The sequence below is a fragment of the Bufo bufo genome, chromosome 2, assembly GCF_905171765.1.
Source record: "Bufo bufo chromosome 2, aBufBuf1.1, whole genome shotgun sequence".
NCBI lineage: Eukaryota > Metazoa > Chordata > Amphibia > Anura > Bufonidae > Bufo > Bufo bufo.
In genome coordinates this window covers 284,360,151-284,372,774 of record NC_053390.1, presented here as the reverse complement: position 1 = coordinate 284,372,774, position 12,624 = coordinate 284,360,151, and positions in this window count along the sequence as shown.

Below are 12,624 nucleotides of genomic sequence, written 5' to 3'. Positions count from 1 at the left end.
CTGTGTCAGTTAAATAAATCAACTACTTACAGAGGAACTCTGCTTGGAGAGGGTGGCTCTGTGTGTCATGAGAATGCTGCAGTTCCGAGCTGAGGAAGTATTTGCATTTTTATAATATCAAAGATTTTATCCACATTATGTGTTTTTTATTATTTTTTGCCAAAAATCACAGTAAAAAAAACAAAAATACATTTTTTTGGCACAAATGTGTGCATGTCATGCAGAAGAACCTGCATAAGTGAGGTCTTATGATTGTGCAGATTATCTTACCGTTGAAGGATCTGCACAGATGCTCTTACATGGTCATATCTGTACATAAGTACCTGATGTTCCTACCATTAATTAATGCTGAGAGCATCAGATCATTATGTACCTTGCCAGTGGCAGTGAGGAGGGCTCATGCTTCCCCCATGCTTCACATAGATGAGTGTGAGCTGCTGTGTAGGTGTATGGAGTTAAGGATCTGTACGTTTAGTTCTGGGTCTGTATTAGTTTAGGTTCTGGGGTCTGGTTTGTATTTAGGTGGTCTGGGGTATAAATATATTTAGGGGCCTGGTCTTAATTTAGGGGTTTTTGCCTGGGGTCTGTATTTATTCAGGGGGCCTGGGGTCTGTATATGTTTGGAGGGTATGGTCTGTGGACTGTAATACTATTGTGGTCTGAGTCTATATTTAAGGGGATTGGGGTTGAGTTTTAATCATGTGGTCTGCATCTGTATTTAGGAGGCCTGAGGTCAAGTTTTATGCTGCTCAGAGGCTTATGTTATACTTCATCTGCCATTTTTGGCAGAATTGCAGGGGTGACCAATATGTGATGGGGCCAGACTCCTACATTTAATCTGTTATTTGTGATACTTAAATGTGTTTGTTACCCTAACATTTAAATCCTGCAGTTTTTGCACTGGCCTAACTGTAATGTAATCACTTCTGTATATTTAAATCAGGATCCACAAAGCTTACCAATTCTTTCCTTGTACAATGACCTCTGCACAGGTCACAGAGCATGCCTAGAAGACTCCCCCATTAGAGTCAATGAGGTCCCCTTCAGACCATTGTGTATACGGCTCATGTGGCTGCTGTAAAGTAATTTTCTTAATGCTTTCTAAATGCTGTTAAGAACAGCTCAGGCAAGCTGGCCACCCCCATAATCATGTTCAGAAAATAGAATAAAGAAATCTGAAATCAGAAAATAAAAACAGATTAGACAAAAAGAATGTATGTTGCTATCTGTTGTTATCTAGCAGCTTAAGGCCCCTTTTACACGGGCGAGATTTCCGTGCGGGTGCAATGCGTGAGGTGAACGCAGGCTGGACCCCCACATCAGAGCCACGGTTCTCCCAGGCCACTTTATGGTGACACTGCATATGTTGACGCAGGGCCGTTGTGCCAACATTGGCACCCTGGCCATGCTTCTGCCCACAGATTCTACAAATGGCCATGTTCGCCTCTTCCAGCGGCTTAACAAAAGCTTCCACACCGCCGAGTAGGTGATTTTACCCCCAACACTCCGCACTGACTGACTGCTACCGTCGCTGCTACCGTGAACCCCTGCACCACTACTTTCCAGGCAGGTAGGCTCCTACGAAGTGGGTGGTCTACCCCGGGCACGTTGGCTCCCGTCCTCCCACTGCTGTCACACTGCTGACTACCGGCCATGCTAGCGACTTGCTGGCTCCGCCGCTGCCTCACGGGCAAGCTGCCACCCTCTTCTCCTGATGATGATGAAGCCCCTAATTCACCTGGCTCCCAAGTGCGATCAGCTACATCATCATCATCGAGTACTGTCTGCACATCACTGATGTCCTCCTCAACGGTCTCTGGGTCAGGAGCCTGACCGCTTGCAACACTTTTAGGCCTCTGCCACTCCCCTGTGCAGGGCCTGTTACTTCTTTATCTGACATACTGTTAGATTAAAGAAATAAGTAAAAAGGAAATTAAAACACCGCAAAAAAGTCTGTAATTTTCTCACTTCACCACACAACGGCAAATGAGACCTTTTTTCCCACTAATACACATCAAAGAAGGCTTTAGAACATATAACTGCACTGCAGAACAGCAAATAATTATTTTTTTTTTGCCACTAATACACGCCAAAAAGTGCTTTAGAACATATAACTGCACCGCTGAACGGCAAATAGGCCCTTACTTTTTTCCACTTATACGCGCTAGTGTTGAGCGCGAATATTCCAATAGCAAATTTTTTTTGTGAATATCGGCACTTCGCTAATTCGCAAATATTTAGAATATTCTTTTTTTTATTTTTATTGTTAGATTTTTTTCTTTCCCACTTCCCAAAAGTAGTTCTTACCTGTCCTTAGGATTCCTGGCTTCCTGGCTGCTCCAGTCAGTGCCCGTTGCCGCTTCTGCTGACTTCCATGCTCATGGAGCGTCCCCATCACCATGGGAACGCCTCCATACTAGAATGTACTGTCGGATTTGAGAATTACGTTGAAATCGCAATGCGATTAATATAACTTGAAGTAATCGCATTGCGATTTCAACTTAGCACTGCTATATTCCATATTCGTTAATTCTAGCCTAGAATTAACAAAGTTAACGAGCGAATATGGAATATAGCAGTGGTAAGTTGAAATCGCAATGCGATTAATATAACTTGAAGTAATCGCATTAAAATTTCAATTTAGACCTGGTTTACTATGGTTGGCTTGGTAGAATTAGCAAAGATGACAAATATGACGAATGTATTCGTCATATTCCTCAAAACGAAGTTAACAAAATATTCTCCATCTTCGTTTTAGCTCCATATTCGTCAACTTCGCTAATTCTAGCAATCAAATAGGAAGGTTGACTATAGAGACAGTTGAGTTTAATTCGCTATGCGATTATATTACTTAGCTTTTTTTTTAAATAAATAGAATCATTATAATACTTGAAAATTATTATAATTATTAATATTAACGAATATTTCGTTATCTTCGTTTTGAGGAATACATTCGTCATATTCGTCATCTTCGCTAATTCTAGATATCAAACCAATAGGACAGTTGCATTAAGTTAAAATCGCAATACGCGATTATTTAAATCGCATATTAATCGCGATAACTAGAATAATGCCGAATATTCGATTTAGATGAATATGAGACAAATATTGTAGCGAGTATTCGCAAATTTCGTCGAAATCGAATATGGCACCTCCCGCTCAACACTAATACACGTCACAAAAGGCTTTAGAACATATAACTGCACTGCAGAAAGGCAAATAATATATATTTTTTGCCACTAATACATGCCAAAAAGTGCTTTAGAACATATAACTGCACCGCTGAACAGCAAATAGGCCCTTACTTTTTTCCACTTATACACGCCACAAAAGGCTTTAGAACATATAACTGCACTGCAGAACGGTAAATAATATATATTTTTTTGCCACTAATACATGCCACAAAAGAGCTTTAGAACATATAACTGCACAGCTGAACGGCAAATATATATTTTTTGCCACAAATACACGGCAAAAAGGGCTGTAATTGCACAAGGGCAAATAAGACATAGAAATATTTTCTTTTAATAAACCCTGTTAATGGCTGTATCAAACAACACTTGCACCCTAATAACAAAAACGGTCTGCTGGAATTACAGAGCTGTATAATAGCAATTTGGATCCCCAGTCAGTGCAGCAAGGTGTAATAGGATTGTTCCTATTACCCAGGCTGTAAACTCCCCTACTGAACGCTGTTCTGCTTCAATACTGTGGAATGAATTCTCCCTATCCTTTCCCTGAACTGCTATAAAGCAAAATAAAAGTTTTTAAGTATTTTCTACCAATGTCCCTAGCGCCTGCTGACGTCTCTCCCTGCACTAAGTACACAAAAAAAAAGGATGAATCCAAGATGGCTGAGGCTATTTATAGGGCTGTGACATCACAGGGCTGGCTGACTGCTGATTGGTTGCATGCATCGCATTGTGGGTGATCCCTCGTTCCCAGAGTTCCTTGCTCCATGTCCTAACACGTGCAGCAGCCGGAGCGAATCGAATTTTCCTTGAAATTCGGATCGAATTCCACTTCGTCAACTTCGATTCGCTCATCTCTAGTCAGGACATTCACTGCTGCAGCGATCTATGTTTTCAATAAATGATTCTGCTGCTTATGCCAGTGAACAAATATGGTGGTACTGACAAATGAAAATCCCTGCATACCTACGCTAACCTCACCCAATCATTCATCAGGATAGTATCATGAAAGCACTACAGCATACATATGTTTTAGGGACCGATTACCGCATTTCTCCTTTAGTCTATTCCATAGAATTTCTCGATTTATGTGATTTTTCTAGTTTTCTGACTGAACACAAAACAACTTAGCCAATAATCCAAAGATTGGAAAAGCCCTCGATGAACTGATCCTTAGACTATATGACACCATAGGTTCAGTAAGAATTGCAGATGCAGTGACAGGCCATACGTTACCCCTGATAGGTTGTGACTAGTTGATTAAGTGGAGGTTTGGATCTTTCCTGTAAACCAATGTTTTGGTTCAGTTTTGTATCTGGAAACAATAAGCAAAGTAGAAAAAATAAAGAAATGGACATTTTTGGCAAACTGAATCCTTTCCTGCTTCTCTTCATGTTTTACAGATACACTACTACTACTCTATTCTTCCTTCTTTTATTGTGATTCCCAATGGATCAGATCTGGTTGCCATTACATTTTGTCTTTTATGTCTGCAACAGGTCAATATTGATGATCAAGCTATATACCTTCTCTTTTATCGTGTTGGATTGTATTTGCAAAAACTTGAGACTATATAGATATACATACAGTACAGACCAAAAGTTTGGACACACATTCTCATTCAAAGAGTTTTCTTTATTTTCATGACTATGAAGGCATCAAAACTATGAATTAACACATGTGGAATTATATACATAACAATCAAGTGTGAAACAACTGAAAATATGTCATATTCTAGGTTCTTCAAAGTAGCCACCTTTTGCTTTGATTACTGCTTTGCACACTCTTGGCATTCTCTTGATGAGCTTCAAGAGGTAGTCCCCTGAAATGATCTTCCAACAGTCTTGAAGGAGTTCCCAGAGATGCTTAGCACTTGTTGGCCCTTTTGCCTTCACTCTGCGGTCCAGCTCACCCCAAACCATCTCGATTGGGTTCAGGTCCGGTGACTGTGGAGGCCAGGTCATCTGGCGCAGCACCCCATCACTCTCCTTCATGGTCAAATAGCCCTTACTTTCAAAGTTTTCCCAATTTTTCGGCTGACTGACTGACCTTCATTTCTTAAAGTAATGATAGCCACTCGTTTTTCTTTACTTAGCTGCTTTTTTCTTGCCATAATACAAATTCTAACAGTGTGAAACAACTGAAAATATGTCATATTCTAGGTTCTTCAAAGTAGCCACCTTTTGCTTTGATTACTGCTTTGCACACTCTTGGCATTCTCTTGATGAGCTTCAAGAGGTAGTCCCCTGAAGGTGTGCCCTGTCAGGTTAAATAAGTGGGATTTCTTGCCTTATAAATGGGGTTGGGACCATCAGTTGCGTTGAGGAGAAGTCAGGTGGATACACAGCTGATAGTCCTACTGAATAGACTGTTAGAATTTGTATTATGGCAAGAAAAAAGCAGCTAAGTAAAGAAAAACTAGTGGCCATCATTACTTTAAGAAATGAAGGTCAGTCAGTCAGGGGGCTACCTCTTGAAGCTCATCAAGAGAATGCCAAAAGTGTGCAAAGCAGTAATCAAAGCAAAAGGTGGCTACTTTGAAGAACCTAGAATATGACATATTTTCAGTTGTTTCACACTTGTTTATTATGTATATAATTCCACATGTGTTAATTCATAGTTTTGATGCCTTCAGTGTGAATCTACAATTTTCATAGTCATGAAAATAAAGAAAACTCTTTGAATGAGAAGGTGTGTCCAAACTTTTGGTCTGTACTGTAGATCTAAAATTTTACATAATGTTATTAGTGAATAGATTATAGAAATATGCTAGTAAATTGAAATAAGATAAAATGTTAAAGTTCCTTAAAGGGTTTGTCCAGGATTTTAATACTGATGGCCTATTCTCAGGATATGTTATCTGTATCTGATCAGCAGGAATAGACCATCAATATCTAATCAGTAATTTAACACCCCTCCCCACTGCCAATCATCTGTTTAAGAGGAGCTCCAGGATTAGAAGTCAGCATTGGGGTGTGAGATCCCCGCTGATCAGATATTGATGGACTTTCCTGAGGATAGGCCAGCAATATTAAAATCCTGGTCAACCTTAATAAGGAACTTTAAAGTGGCTATTTAAGTCAATGGAACTTAGCTGTAATACTAAGCACTGCCACGATATGATGTACTGCGCTGTCCTTGGAAAACTGTGGGGAGCCTGCATCGCTCACCAGAGCTCTGGGGAGAGCAGCGGCTCCCTAAAACAGCAGATCAATGGAGGTGTCGGGACTGATGATCTAGCCTGAGGATAAGTCATCATTATCTTTTCCAGGATAACCCCTTAACATTTGATCCTATTCAAGATATTGATGGCCTATCCTGAGGATGCAACAACTTGTACAATAAACCTTTTGTTACAGTTAACATATTAGTTATAGTATTTGGGGAAATGCATAATTACTTTTTAATGCCTTTTGTCATTAATAAATATGAATATCGATTAGGCTTGAGCGAATCGAGCTTCGGATCAGAGATCTGAAGTCGGTTTGTTCAAACACTTCAGTTTTAATGCTTTCTGAGACCTGTCTCTGTACAGCATTCAAATGTATTGCCTCGTTTCACCATGGAGCCAATACATTTTAGTGCTGTACAGAGACAGCATTAAAATCGAAGTGTTTGACCGAATCGACTTCGGATCGATGATCCGAAGCTCGATTCACTCAACACTAATATTGATTAACATTAATTTCTTTGTACCAAACCCGACGTTCCTATTCCTAACTTTAATTGTTTTTAAAGATGCATAAATGAATATCAAATTAATTCACCGAAGTCTCACGCGACTTCGGGTGAAACAAAGTTTAGCTCCATGGAGCCAATACATTTTAACGCTGTAAGGAGACAGCATTAAAATCGAAGTGTTTGACCGAATCGACTTTGGATCGATTATCCGAAGCTCGATTCACTCAACCCTAATATTGATTAACACATTAATGTATTTGACCCTTTAAATAGAGTATAAAACATTAAAACTTTTCCAAAAATTCAAGACCTTTATATAGATAGCTACAGTGGATATCAAAAGTCTACACACCCGTAGAAGGTCAGGTTTCTGTGCTGTAAAAAAAATGAGACAAAGATAAATCATTTCAGAACTTTTTCCACCTTTAATGTGACCTATAAAGCACCTTTTAATTTTATTATAGCATTCAGTCTTTTTGGGTATGAGTCTATCAGCATGGCACATTTTGACCACACAGATTTTTAATCGGATTTAGGTCTGGGCTCTGGCTGGGCCATTCCAAAACTTTAATCTTCTTCTGGTGAAGCCATTCTTTTGTTGATTTAGATGTATGCGCCAAACATATCTTTTGGAATTGTGGCCAAAAAGTTTAACCTTGGTTTCAACAGACCTTTTCCCACATGCTTTTGGGAGACTTCAGATGTGTTTTTGCAAAATGTAGCCTGGCTTGGATGTTTTTCTTCATAAGAAAAGGCTTTTCTCTTGCCACTCTACCCCATAGCCCAGACATATGAAGAATACGGGAGATTGTTGTCACATGTACCACACAGCCAGTACTTGTCAGATATTCCTGCGGCTCCTTTTATGTTGCTGTAGGCATCTTGGTAGCCTCCCAGACCAGTTTTCTTCTCGTCTTTTCATCAATTTTAGAGAGACGTCCAGTTCTTGTTAATGTCACTGTTGTTCTATATTTTCTCCACTTGATGATGACTGTTTTCACTGTGTTCCATGGTATATCTAATGCCTTGGAAATTCTTTTGTACCCTTCTCCTGACTGATATCTTTTAACAATGAGATCCCTCCGATACTTTGGAAGCTCTCTGTGGACCATGGCTTTTGCTGTGGGATGCTACTAAGAAAATGTCAGGAAAGACCAACTAGAGCAGCTGAACTTTATTTGGGGTTAATCAGAGGCACTTTAAATGATGGCAGGTGTATGCTGACTCCTATTTAACATGATTTTGAATGTGATTGCTTAATTCTGAACACAGCTACATCCCCAGTTATAAGAGGGTGTGCACACTTATGCAACCACATTATTTTAGTTTTTTTTTGTTTTCTTCCCTCCACCTAAAAGATTTCAGTTTGTTTTTCAATTGAGTGGTACAGTTTATAGGTCACATTAAAGGTGGAAAAAGTTCTGAAATGATTTATCTTTGTCTCATTTTATTTACAGCACAGAAACCTGACATTTGAATAGGGGTGTGTAAACATTTTATATCCACTGTATATGTGCTTACATCCTTAATGGCTTAGAATAGTGTATTCCATATTGGGTTTCACTATGGTCTCGTAGAAGTCATTAAGATAAAAAGAGTATTGGTAGACAAAGGAAAGTCATGGCTTTTCTGCTATCTTACCAGTTATTTATGAGGAAAGATGAATTGCTGTAGCCTGCCAATTCTCCACAGTTTTTAAAATATATATTTTTTAAACTTAAAATAGATCATCCTCTCTGACTATTAGTGTTGATGGAGCATGCTCGAGTCTCCTCCCCGCTTGTTTGTTGCCTGCTACACAGCCAATAAACATGCAGGTAAGTACTGCCACTCACTGTAATTCCGTAGCCATGTTGGTTACTGCATTACAGTGATTGGCTGGCTGGAACGCGTCATCAGGTGCTATAAAGCACCCGATGACACGTGGTTCGGCCAGTCTTAGTCAGGGAGAGCTGTGCTGTAGAAGAGACAGATATTGTAGGTAATTGAATTTTATGTTTTTGTTTTTGTTAGGCAGGGTTGGTGTTTTAAGGACTATTGTTGTGTCTGGCAGCAATTTATATTTTTAGCGCAACCTCTGCTAAATTGCGTGCGATTAGAGACCCAAAAGTCCTTTTAAGGACTGTTGTTGTATCTGGCAGCAATATATATTTTTAGCGCAACCTGGGCTAAATAGCTTGCAATTGTTCGGCCGCTGCAGACAGCGACATTATCTGCACTACATCTCCTGTGTAACGTGTGTGCAGCCTAAAAAGATCTGTGACATCCAGTGTACTTTTTCCATAGACGGTGTCCGCTGCGGACAGGGACATTACCTGCGCTACATCTCCTGTATAACGTTTACGCATCCTAAAAATATCTGTGACATCCAGTGTACTTTTTCCGTAGACACTGCGGACAGCGACATTATCTCCGATACATCTCCTGTTTAATCTGTGCGCATACTAAAAATATCTGTGACATCCAGTGTACTTTTTCCATAGACGGTAACTGCGGCGGAAAGTTACATTACCTGCGCTACATCTCCTGTATAACGTTTGCACATCCCAAATAGCTGTGACATTCCCTGTAATCTTTTATTAGCCGCTGGTGACAACAGCGACATTACCTGCACTACATCTCCTGTATAATGTTTGCGCATCATAAATATCAGTGATATTCCCTGTAATTTTTTTATTAGCCGCTGGTGACAGCAGCGACATTACCTGCGCTACATCTCCTGTATAACGTTTGCGCATTATAAATATCAGTATTATTCCCTGTAATTTTTTATTAGCCGCTGGTGACAGCAGCGACATTACCTGTGCTACATCTCTTGTATAACGTTTGCGCATCCTAAATATCAGTGACATTCAGTCAAATTTTTTCGCTGCTGGTGGCAGCAACATTACCTGCGCTACATCTCCTGTATAACGTTTGCACATCCCAAATAGCTGTGACATTTCCTGTAATTCTTTATTAGCCACTGGTCACAGCGACATTACCTGCTCTACATCTCCTGTATAACGTTTGCACATCCTAAATATCAGTGACATTCAGTTTAATTAATTTGCGCATACACTTACAAAACCTGCACTAGTTTACGTGTGACATATTGCAAGCATATATACCATTTATAATGCAGAAAGCGAGCAGTAAGGGACGGGGAAGTGGCCGTGCTGCTGATGGTGCACGCAGAGGCCGTGGCCCTGGGCGCGGTGAAACTGTGCCTGCTGCCAGAGCACAAGAAACACACCCATCCACGATATCTAGCTTCATGTCCCAGTTTGCAGGGCGGCGCAGGACACCACTCTCGAAGTCAGACCAGTGCGACCAGGTGGTCGGTTGGATTGCAGCAGATAATGCTTCCAGTCGGGTAAGCACCACCCTGTCTTCCACCAAGTCCAGTCTCAGTAGCCAAGAGTCTGGTCAACAGAATCCTCACCCTTCCTCCCATCATGGAGAGTCTTGTCAAACAAGTGATCCCACATTTGGATATTCCGAGGAGCTATTTTCATCGCCATTCCTTGATTTGGGCCTCTCGCCAAGCCCGCTTCAAGAGGGACATGAGTAGATCGTGTGCACCGATGCCCAAACTCTTGAGCATCCACAGTCACAAGAAGATGATGGTGGGGAACGGCAATTAGTGTTTCACGAGGTGGATGATGATGATGAGACACGGTTGCCGATAAGTCAACAACAAATAGTGTCTCAAGAGGTTGGTGATGAGGATGAAACAGATTTGTCAATAAGTGAGGTTGTTGTTAGGTCAACAAGTCAGGAGGATGACCAGAGTGAGGAAGTGAAAGAGAAGGTGGTGGACGATGAAATTATTGACCCAACCTGGGAAGGTGGCAAACCGAGCGAGGACAGCCGTACAGAGGGGGAGGGATCCACAGCACCGCAACAGGTTGGAAGAGGCAGTGGAGTAGCAAAAGGGAGAAGGTGGGTCACACCAAATAGTCCCACATCTGTTCCACGGAGCACTCCCTTGCCAAGTGGTAGGTGTTCCGCAGTCTGGCGCTTTTTTGAGGAAAGTGCGAACGATAAAATAATTGTCATTTGCAACCTGTGCCATTTGCAACCAGGTGCGTGAACACTAGCAACCTCACCACCACCAGCATTATCCGCCACATGGCATCAAAGCACCCTAATAGGTGGGCCGAACGCCTGGGTCCACAATCTGTCTGTGGGTCACACCACTGCCTCCTCTTCCGATGGGTTATGTGCTGGCCAATCCCCTGTCCAAGATGCAGGCCGGGATGCCTCCCGCCCTGCACCTAGACCTTCACAAGCACCATCAGCTAGCACATTCACTTCTGTGTCCCAGCGCAGCGTACAGATGTCCATACCCCAGGCCTTAGAACGAAAGCGCAAATATCCAGCCACCCACCCACAGGACATAGCACTAAATGTGCACCTTTCCAAATTGCTGGCACTGGAAATGTTGCCATTTAGGCTTGTGGACACTGAGGCTTTCCGCAGCCTGATGGCAGCGACGGTCCCTCGTTACTCAGTCCCCAGCCGCCACTATTTTTCCAAGTGTGCCGTCCCCACCTTACACCAGCATGTGTCCCGTAACATCACCCGTGCCCTGACCAGTGCAGTTATTGGGAAGGTCTACTTAACGACTGACACATGGACAAGTTCTTTTGGGCCAGGGATGCTACATTTCCCTGACGGCACACTGGGTGAACACTGTGGAGGCCGGGAGCGAGTCGTACCCTAGGATGGCACAGGTGCTACCGACGACAAGGATTGTAGGCCCTACTTCCATCAGGATTTTCGCCACTGCCTACATTAGTGGCTGCAACCCCCCCCCCCCCTTCTCTTCCTCCACCTCTTCCTCCACTTCCACCTCTGAATTATCATCTTGCAGCACCAGTCAGCCATGAGTCAGTAGCTGGAAGCAGTGTAGCACTGCAGTGGGAAAGCAGCAACAGGCCGTGCTGAAACGAATATGTTTAGGTGACAAACAGCACACCGCTGCAGAGCTGTGGCAGAGTTTAAAAGACCAGACTGAGCTGTGGCTCTCGCCACTCAACCTAGAACCAGGCGTGGTTGTCTCTGATAATGGCCGTAACTTGGTGGCGGCTTTGGAGCTTGGCAAGCTCACACACATACCATGCCTAGCCCACGTGTTCAACTTAGTGATTCAGCGGTTTCTCAAAACCTAACCCAATTTGCTTGAGCTACTGGTGGAGGTGCACCACGTGAGTGTGCCCATTTCTGAAAGTCATCTACAGCTGCCGCCGGTCTGACAACGCTGCAGCAGTGCTTGCAATTGCCAGCTCACCGACTGTTGTGCGACGGGAGCACATGCTGGAACTCCACGTTCGACATGTTGGCCAGGCCTTGTGAGCAGCAGAGGGCAGTAGTGGAATACCAGCTGCAACATGGTCGTCGCCTTTCCAATCAGCTTTTGATCTTCACAAGCGACAAGTGGGCATGGACTTCTGTGAGGTTTTACGCAACTTTGAAGAATCAACACAGATGGTGAGCAGCGATGCCGCTATTATCAGCTTAACCATCCCACTTCTGTGACTACTGAAACGCTCGCTGCTCACAATGAAGGAGGATACTTTGCATGTGGAAGAGGTGGAAATGGGGGAAGACAGTACCCAGGGTCATAGCAAGACCATCCTCCGTTCGTCTTCTCAGCGCGAATTGGATAAGGAGGAGGAGAAGGAGCAGGAGACGGTTGCCTCCGCTACAGAGGGTAGTACCCACAACAGGTTTATTCCATTTGTTCAACATGGATGGGCCAAAGAGG